Here is a 10311-nt window from a genome sequence, read left to right as displayed (position 1 = left end):
AAGAATGAAAATGTGAATTCCACGGGTCACTGTTTTTGCAGCCGCCAGATGTGGATGAAAGAGGAAGGGTGTTTTATTGTGTTTTTTCAAGAAACAGAGAAGGGTCTGTCCCGAAATGGGCCTGCTTCCCTCCCACACAAGTGGCCACCATGCGGCCAGAGGACAGCAAGCTAATTTGCAAGATTAAGCCTTCCTAAATATTTGGAATTGGTCTCTTCTGTCTTCAGCTAATAAAACAGATTTTTGCTCCAAAATGGATTTAGGAAGCAGGCACAAGAGCTTCTAAGGGCTTGTTGGCAAGTTACCTGTTAACAAGGTCCATCTGTCAAATGGATGTCAGAAGGGCAGGCGTTATTCAGATCATCTCACGCTCGACCTCCCAAAGATGTCTGCCTTCCGTCCGAGGTTCTGCCTCAGGAAGATGGTGCTCATGCTGGCCTGTGCTGGAATACTCAGGACATAGCTGACTCTGTTACAAAACCATGAGCTAGAAGTGCGTAAAGAGTAACGACAGACTAAAAGCAAAATCACGCGCAAAAGGAAATCCCTATTAGCTGCAAATACCTATTCAATCCAGCGATTCACCCTTCAACTTAGCGCGGCATTTCTGTCACGTGCCAAAAACTCCGCTGGGGGCTCCGGAGGAGATAGATGAAGCAAGACACAGTCTCTGCTGTAAAGAAGTCGGTGATTTATTTGTGGAGGCAGACTTATAAACATCTGTAATATAAAATGTCACACGATAGAAGCTGCAGAGGAGGCTTTGAAGAAAGAAACCAGGCTCTGTTTGGGGGAAGCACGGAAAGCCTTCTAGTGGCAGCAGCCTGAGCTCCAAAGAGCGAGAGCAGGAAGTTTCCAGGGTGCGTGGTGTGTGTGTGTGTGTGTGTGCGCGCGCGCGTGCGCGCGCGCGCGCGCATGCTCAGGGGTGAAGTACGGAGCTTTTGAAGAGGATGCGCTGTTGAGAGAACCCAAATTGTCCACATGACTAGGTGGTGAAGCAGCAGAATAGGGTGAGGGGCCACAAGAAAGTACGTTAGACTAAGAAAGGCCTGTTTGTAGTTCTAATACATTGAATTCGCATCTGTGAGGAGTGCAGGGGACAGAGTAGCGCAACGTCATAGTCAGGCCATGCTGCAGAAAGCTTTGAGTAGGGCAAGACTCAACTCAGTGCCGCCTGCTTGCCGATAGACAACCAAGAGCAGTGAGCTTTGCTGTGGTGAACGGACTCACGCTCTGTCTGACACGTCTACCTGCAACCCTTCTCCACCAGGCACTGTCCCTGGAGGAGGATACCTGGGACTTCCTCTCTGGCTGGATAAAGTTGGGCTCTACTAAAGGAAGACTAGGCAGGGGATAAAGAGGAGAGGGGAACATGATGTCAAGGTATTTGCTCTCCTGAGTTCCTCCCTGTGGGCTTAGTTGGGTTCATTTTGCCCTTTGATGGAGTCACAGTCTTCTCCAAGGGGGCTTCTCTGTTAGACTCTCTCCATCTGAATTCCAGCAAACCCTCCTGTCCCTGCTCCCTCAGGCACAGGATAGTAAGAACTTTGACAGTTCTTGGACACTGTTATTTCTCACACGCTTTTAGGGACTGACCATGTCTTCATGAATCAGTTTTTTATTCAGTTCTCCTAGAGTGAGTCAAACACAAGTGAGCCACCATTCTGTGGTTTCCTGACTGCTACTGCTCAAGCAGGCACAGAGGTCAAGTGTACCTACCAGCTGCTCGGTCTCAGGCAAGAAGAAAGGAATGAAGAGGCCATAGGGAAACAACAGCACTTGAGACCTGTATTCAAAGAGGTGACCCAGTTCCTCAGGACCAAGAATGTCCAAGATACTGGTGTAGTATACATATCCAAAGGTTAACAATAAAGGAGATGCCCTTCTCTGTGCTTTGGGGTGATATTAGAACCCTTAGAAAGGGGGCTCAGTAGCATTTGGGTCAGTGGTCATTTGTGCCTGGAGGAGAGATTGAGCCTCTGTTCCTTCTCTTTCTTTTGGTTTGCCAGTAACCGCTTGGCAAGCAGCTTTTTCTGGACAGACTTCTGCTATGATGTGCTCCCTTGTCACACGCCCCCAAACAGTGAGCCAACTGCCGATGGCCCCACACCTCCATAACCAGAAATCCAAATAAAGATTTCCTCTTTTTTGGGCTGATTGTCTCAGGTATTTTGTCGCAGAGGCAGAAAACTGACCGACATAGATATCCTGCACCGAAGAAGCAGAATGACTGATGGGTGGGTGAGTGACGTCACCATCACCATGTGCATCCTGGGAGCAACAGCTGAGGGGAGGGAAGGTGGCTGGCGAGAGGCAAGGGGAAGCAGGAGAGAGGAGAATGAAGATGAACTCAGGTTGAGTCGTGAGAGCTTTGATACCCGCTTATGGATCTCTGTTGAACTCTATATATCAGGGGCAAAGACAATGCCAGTATCAGAGAGGTGATGGTGACAGAGGCTGTGAGGATCTGAAGGCATTTAGCTTGGAGGAAAGACTGGGAAGTGCAGTCATTGGCTTCAAATTTGTGAAGGATCTGGATAGCAAGATGGAAATATACATTGTGAGCTCATGGGTTCTGGCTCAGAAATTCTGTCTAGGAATTTAGTTCAAGGAAATAATCCAAAATGAGGACAAAACCTTCTGGACCAAAATATTCATTATTGCGTTACTTAGAATAACCCTGAGTTAGAAACGAGCTAACTGCCCAGCACCAAGACAGTGGTGAAAGAAATTATAACAGGTCTTTACTGCAGAACATTCTGTGGTTACTAAAGTATAAAAACTTTAAGGGTGTGAGAACATACTTGTAATATCATGACCAGCGGAAAAGTAGGGTATAAAATACCTTATACAGAAATGATCTCAATGACATAAAATAATACGAACTAAACATAAATGTCCAAGTTTCATGTGCTTATTGCTCCTGACATGTTTCTGGGTGACCTTGAAATGGGCAGGCTGTTATAGAGGTCACTGGCACAGAATCAGGAGCTGGCAGTATCGATGCATACTCTAAGGACCAGCCCTAAGAATGAAAGATGATGCTCTGGACGCCTACCACACAAGTGCCTATGTTTGCTGCTTGGAGTTATCACTAGACACCTTCGAGCGCGTGCCATGTACAAGATACTTTCCCTGTAGATTATATTCCTTAATCCTTTAACCCATTTGGCAGATTTTAGTTTTAATTGAGTTTATAAGAGAAGGAAGCGACACTTCTGAGAGCTAGAGCAGTTGTCCAAGATCACACTGCAGATGGGTTCCAGGGTCGGGGCTGAGACTCAGGTATGAGTTTCAAATCTGATTGCGTGCTTTCAGCTTGTTGCTGCTGTGTTGTTGTATCCAGACTCTAGTTACATAGAACCGCCTGGAAGTGTCTCAGAATAGAGAGCCCCATGGCCAAAATGGCATGCCTTCTTGTCCCTGTCTTACTGACTGCATGGTGAGGCAACTGGAATGGTATGAATCCCGTGCTCAGGAGAGGCCATCACAGCAAATGCAGCCAAGTCTTTAGTAAGCTTTAGTGATAAGTATTTGCAAAGCCTTATGCCGTGTGAAAAAAAAAATCTGAATTTGTTACATCCATTAACAAATTTAATTCCTCATTTGCTTGCTTTGATTTTGAAAACAGGATCTCCCTATGTAGTATAGGCTAGCCTCAAACTCACGATCCTCCTGGCTTTAGCTCCTGAGTACTGAGGTTACAAGTATGTACCACCAGACCCAGCTGTAGCTAATATAATTTGTTTAACATGCTGCAAGCCTAATAACATTATAATCCTCAGTTTTCACATAGGAAAATAGTGAATTTAAATAAATATTTTCTGAAGTAAACTAAACAAGGTATACATCAGCACACCATTTCTTACTGCTATGCAGCATAGCCTCTCTCTCTCTCTCTCTCTATATATATATATATATATAATAAAATAAAAACAAAATGAAAACAAATCCTAAAAGTCGTCTCTATAGCAGCACCATAAATCTCAGGGAGATAACTATTTTGCTTTACAGAAACACCTGGTAAACAGTTTGTGAATACAAGAGCTTGTGAGAACATTGGAAACAAAAGAATACTCATGATTCCTCCAGGCAGAAGTGAGAAGAATGTGCTTTTTGTCCTAGAAAAGGAGAAGGGTCAGCACAGAGTGAGTAATGGGTAGAAAAAGGCAACAATGTTATCTAGGACACTCATGGGTTGAGAGAGTCCAAAGGGGATCAGTGAGTGTTGGGTCTGGCCCAACAGGTCAGTACATTCCTGAGAAGGGGGTGTGGATTGAGGAAAGAAAGAGATGAGAAGCAGAAGAATAGAGCTGGGAGGGTATCCAGTGAGTACTGTGATCAGCCCCAAGTTTATTACTCAAAGTCTTATACACCCCAAACAAAAAGGTAGGGCACAAGATTTCCCTGATATAAAGAACAAGCAAGCATGATTACCGCCTTTCATCTCAAAACACCTGATAATCAAGTTCTAAGTCAAAACATCCTGTTGACTGGCCTCCAGTAGCCACACTTGAGGTCAAATATCTTGTTGTTTAACCTTGACGGAGCAAGAATAGGTCTGAACTCTCTGACCTTTAGTCAAGATGGAAAGGATCCACTTCTGTGGGCCTCCAGAGTGAATAGGTCATACCCTCAATTAGCAGCTACTCGTGTTTAAGATAGGAATCTCTCTCTCTGTAATATCAGTAAGTACTAATGTGTCCTACACACGATTAACTGTATTGCCTCTAGGTGCTATGGAATAATCCTTTTGTTCACTTTGAAGATGGGTCATACTCACTGGTTAATAAAAACTGACTAGCCTATCACTGGGCAGAAAGAGACTGGGCAGGAGAGCCAGTAGGAGGATATGGAGAAGAAGTGGGGAGTCATGAGATACTCAGAGAGAAGCAAAATGAACTTGGCATGCTGAAAGAAGGTACCTCCACATGGCAGACGGTAGATAAGAATCACGGGTTAATTTAAAAAGCAAGAGTTAGCTGTTAATAAGGCTGAGCTATCAGCCAAATATTTATAATTAACATTAATCTCTATGTGGTTATTTGGGAACTGGCTGGCAGAAATAGAAAAGTCTGCCTACAACTGGTGTTACTAATGCTTGAAATTGTTGAAGACTTGAAGGGGTTGGGACTCTAGCTCAGTGGCACAGCACATATAGCCCATGTCTAGCATGCACATGGCCCTGGGTTTGATTCCTACCAGTGAAAGGAACCCAAGTTGTGAATTTCATGTCTGGGTCACCGCCATACTAAATAAAATTAGTAGTTTCAGGGGCTGGAGAGATGGCTCAGAGGTTAAGAGCATTGCCTGCTCTTCCAAAGGTCCTGAGTTCAATTCCCAGCAACCACATGGTGGTTCACAGCCATCTGTAGAGGGGTCTGGTGCCCTCTTCTGGCCTGCAGGCATACACACAGACAGAATATTGTATACTTAATAAATAAATAAAAAAAAAAAGAATTAGTAGTTTCAGAATACATGTTGAGAATCACATGCATCTGAGCCGGAAGTGCCCTCCCTCTGAGTTTGCAGATGTGTGTAGATGGCATCACATTTTCACAACCTGGGAAAGCCCCAATGTTCCTTAACTGCACAGTTAACCGTTTCATCTAGTGTAAGTGTTTCCCATGTCCTTGAATCTCTCATACTGTCCATTCTCTTTCAAAAGACGTGGTTCAGAGAAGGTACAGACTCAAGTCCATGGCAGTGAGGGGGAGAGCCAAGCTTCCAAGCCAAGGCCATGATCCTCTTGGTACTGACTGCTGTCTCCTCTTCCCTGGTCTCTCTTCTCTGTTGGACCTTCTATCGCATCCCCTCACTTCAGCAGTGCAGACTCTGTTTTGCTAGGGGTTGGCATAGCTTACATTTTTGTTCCCTGGTCAGCTTTGGCAACAAGTCAATAGCTTAGGTGAACTGCTTGGTTATACAAAAGAAAAAGGCCACTGCTTAGAGTTTGGTAAAGATGCTTCTCTCTCTCCTTTATTAAAACGAGCCCCACCCTTGCTTGTCTTCCTCTATAGAAAAGATTTTTGAAGCAACACTTTTCTAGTCTTAAAAAAATATAAAAATCACGTTTTGTTTTCACTATGCAAATCATTAGCAAGGTATGGTGGCCTTGAAGAGGCATTATGCTGAGCTTGAAAGTGGATCTTTTTTTTTTTAATTTAAAAATTCCACCTGTTAATGGACTAACATTGAGGAAATACAAAAAGAAATTAAGGCACCCAATCTTCAGGAATTTTAGCACCACTGAAAACATCTTTCTTTGATGATTACGGTCTTGCATTGCTTAACACTCAGTGAGAGCCCATTCCTTCACTGACCATTTGTGTCTCTTTCATGACCATTTTCTCTTCATTTCACCCACCTCCTTTCTTTAATAGCATTCTTTTTTAGGTGGAAAGAGAGCTCTCTTACAAACTGTGAAAAATGCAACAATCCAAGGAGCTTTGGCTTCCTCACTTAAAGTGTGAATGTGTATGTGTGTGGGGAGAACACAGTGAGTGGTCACTGTGGAGAACAGGGCATGCACACCGGTTATAGTGGTCAATCTCAGCTGTCAGCTGGTTAGGATTTACAAACATCTTACAGACAAGCCTGTGGGTGTGACCGTGAGAGGCTTATCCCCCACTGTAAATGGGGCAACACCATTCTTTGGGCTGGGGCTCTGGCTGAATAAAAAGGAGAAAGCCAGTGGAGTGTGAGCATCCATCTCACGGCTGCCTGATTTTGGAGTTGAGGGGACTAGTTTGCTCACACTCCCACTGCCCTGATTTCCCACCATGGTTTGCTCACCCTCCACCCCCTACCCCCTGCCACCATGCTCTCCCACCGTGGTGGGCTGTACCTTCTAAACTGCCAGCCAGATTAAGACCTTGCCTCTTCAAACTGCCCTGTCGGGCAAGCAAAGTGCCTGATGTGGGTGTTCAGGAAGAAAGGCTCAAATTTGCTGCAAATGATTCGTAAAACAAAAATCAATTGGTTTCTAAACTACTGGCTTGTAGGGTTTTCTAAGCCACGTGGTTTCCAGGCATTACGATCTTCTCTGCTGGGCAGCAGCAGAAGAGAGATGGACACAACGCTTTCTACTGCTGTGAAGAGACGCCTTGACCACTGCAACTCTTATAAAGGAAAAACGTTTAATTGGGTGGCTTACAGTTTCAGAGGCTTAGTCCATTATCATCATTCATGGTGGGACATGGTGGCGTGCAGACAGACATGGTGCTGGCTACGTCTTGATCAGAAGGCAACAAGAAGTTGACTGAGATACTGGGTCTGACTTAAGCATATATGAGATCTCAAGGCCCACCATCACAGTGACACTCTTCCTCCAACAAGGCCACACCCTCTCCAACAAGGCCACACCTCCAATAGGGCCACTCCCTTTGGGGACCATTTTCTTTCAAACCACCATGCCCATGCACTTTGGACAAGCCTAACATGGAGGAAAGCATTTAGGAGAGGTGGCTAGATGCCCTGCTCTTGTCTTAGTTTGCACTGATATGTTTCATAGCCTCTGGAAAATTCTAACAGCACACCATTGGGAAAGTAAATGAGGCTATGTTTGAGGAAATGTTTAAAGAATGCACAGGGGCTGAGTAGAGACACAAACTACCACATGCCTAAGCTATACCATTCTCTTTGTTTCTTGGATTTTTGAGGCAGGGTTTCTCTGTGTAACAGTCCTGGCTGTCCTGGAACTCTCTTTGTAGACAAGGCTGGCTTTGGATCTGCCTGCCTCTGCCTCCGAAGTGCATGCGCTACCACCACCCAGCTCTACTACTCTTGAGTATGTTTCTAGAAAACTGTAATTCAGCGTACCACAGAGATACTTGTACATTCATGTTATTGCAGCCATACTTACAATAGCAAGTTAGAAGCAGCCCAATTGTTCAACACTTGGCTAAGTAGACTGTGGTTTGCACACAGTGGAGTTTTATTCAGCCATAAAAAGAATGAAATGACGTCACTCTTGGGAAAATGACTGCCACTGGAGACCATCACAATAAGCAAAATAAGTGTGATTTTGGAAGTCGTATACTTGCTCTCATTTGTGGATCATAGATTTTATATAAATAAATAAAAATCACACACATATTTATATATATATACCTTTAGGTAGGAAGGCGACTAGCAGAGGTGGAGAAAAGTGAGAGGAAGAGGAGGTGTGGTATTAAACGTGCTAGACGTCATTGACTTGAGGGCTTACTTGCGTGACTGTGTCCTTATGAAGAAGGCCTTTACAATGTACAATGACTATACATCAGCTAGGGAGGAGGAGGGAAGATATTCCAGAAGGAGGAAACTGAAACGGGAAGGACCAAGGCACTTTTTTTTTTCACACAGAGTGATACCAAATCACAGGAGGTTTCGTTCTGGTCCCATTTCATTATCAGCCACTTTGAGAGGAGAAAGGGGAATAGGTGTGCTTATGTCTGAGAGATGGCATTTCACCGAGTTCTCTCTACTCCTATTTCGGTATTTGGAAATCCACCTGCCAGCCCTTAAGTGTTGCTGCCCACCGAGGTAGACCATATCATAAAAAGGTGAATTCAAAGTGAGAAACCACACTGCTTCAGTCACTGTGACATCCAGACTTTGCACACTTTAAGATGTGCCTCTTAAAACCAAGAGAAGGCCTTTTATTATCAGTGGCAGCTCTAGAATTTTCATTTTTTTTACTAATTTTATTTTTTAGTAATAGTATAACAAATATATGCAAGCTAACTAGAAGAGGTTTTTTGTTTGTTTTAGGAAAAACAACAACAACAACCCAGAAAGAACCTGTAGATGGAAGTTTCTGTCTTGCCTGGTCCCGCAATAAACACACAGAGGCTTATATTAATTACAAACTGTTTAGTTTACTGCTCAGGCTTATTACTAACTAGCTCTTTTTTTTAACATGTAAGCAGCCAAAGGCAGGCAAAGGCAAAAAGCATTCCTTGTTCTCCAGAGACCTCACGCATGCCAGACTTCCTTCCAAATTGCTATGTTCCTGAAAGGGGCACTAGTCAGTCCCTTTGAGAGAGACTCACCTTGGACTACTTACTAGCTCTTGCTACTTAAATTAACCTATAATTCTTATCCATGCTTAGCTTCCTCTGCATCTGATTGGTGACTGTGTCTCTGCCTTTCCTCTTCCCAGAATTCTCCTAGTTTAATCACCCTGCCTATATTTCCTGCCAGGCTACTGGCCAATCAGTGTTTTATTAAACCAATATGAGTGACAAATCTTTACAGTGTACAAAAGCATTATCCCACAGCAGAAGCAAGAACATATTTGTGCTGCTAATTGTGAAATAAGTGCCCATTTTTCTCTGTGATAGTTTTTTCTTTTCTTTTCTTTTCTTTCTTTCTTTCTTTCTTTCTTTCTTTCTTTCTTTCTTTCTTTCATTCTTTCTTCCTTTCTTTCTTTTGAGACAAGATCTCAGTTAAAATTTTCTTGTTTGACAGTTTTATACACTTGGAGAGCTAATTGTCATCATTTTCACCTCTATTTCTCCCTTTCGTCCCCTTCCCTCTCCCACTGAAACACTTCTCAGCAATCCCCCTCCTGCTTTGATGTCTTCTTTTTGTTTCTGACTCACTGGGTTTAGAGTTTCTTGCCTGAGTGAGGCTGAGAGACTATTTACCGGAGCAAAGACAACTTAACAGCTACAGCACTCAGGAAAATGACACCTTTCCCCTCCAGCAACTGGCAATTGCCAATAAACCATAAGGGAGAGGTTAGGATTCAGGGAATCTCTGCCAGCCATGGTGAGGTGTTGACAGGCTTAATCTTGCACAGGTTTTGCACATTTTACCACAGCTGCAGTGACTCCAGGGACGCAATGACTGTCATGGCCAAAAGGCTCTTTTTGTTCCACTTCTTGCCATCGCTGGCTCTTTGGTTCTTTCTGCCTCGTCTTTTGTGGTGTTTCCTGGGCCCTGAAGGGGGTGAAATAACTGTCTCGCTTAAGGCTGAGCACCCCACCATCACTACTCTCAGCACTTTGACCGGTTATGAGTTTCTGACTTAACTGCTGCCTACTGCAGTTGAAGCGTCTCCGATGAAGGTTGGGTATTGCACTAACCTCAGCTGGACTGGGAGCTGGGAGTAATAGGTGGGTGTGCTCATCAACCTCAAATGTCTAGAACCTCAGTTATTTTGAGACAGGGTCACTCTGTAGCTCAGGCTGGCCTTGACCTTACTCTGTACTTCAGATTGACCTTGCACTCAGGGGCATCCTCCTACCTCAGCCTTGGAATACTGGGATTACAAGTGTGAGTCACCATTCCCAGCCCACACTTAAAAATAAAATATCCTGAATT

The 10311-nt window shown here is 44.1% G+C and overlaps 1 non-coding gene across 1 annotated transcript; it reads right to left on the bottom strand.

Annotated features, from left to right (window-relative positions):
* Window positions 1-8900: 8900 nt before the first annotated feature.
* Window positions 8901-9042, bottom strand: LOC130884509 (small nucleolar RNA SNORA67). The gene has a single exon (XR_009058036.1). It is a non-coding gene; the product is annotated as a small nucleolar RNA SNORA67 (small nucleolar RNA).
* Window positions 9043-10311: the final 1269 nt, after the last annotated feature.

The sequence above is a fragment of the Chionomys nivalis genome, chromosome 11 (genome assembly GCF_950005125.1).
Source record: "Chionomys nivalis chromosome 11, mChiNiv1.1, whole genome shotgun sequence".
Classification (NCBI taxonomy): domain Eukaryota; kingdom Metazoa; phylum Chordata; class Mammalia; order Rodentia; family Cricetidae; genus Chionomys; species Chionomys nivalis.
Note: the sequence above shows the minus strand (reverse complement) of the source record. Positions and strands in the feature narration are given on the sequence as shown.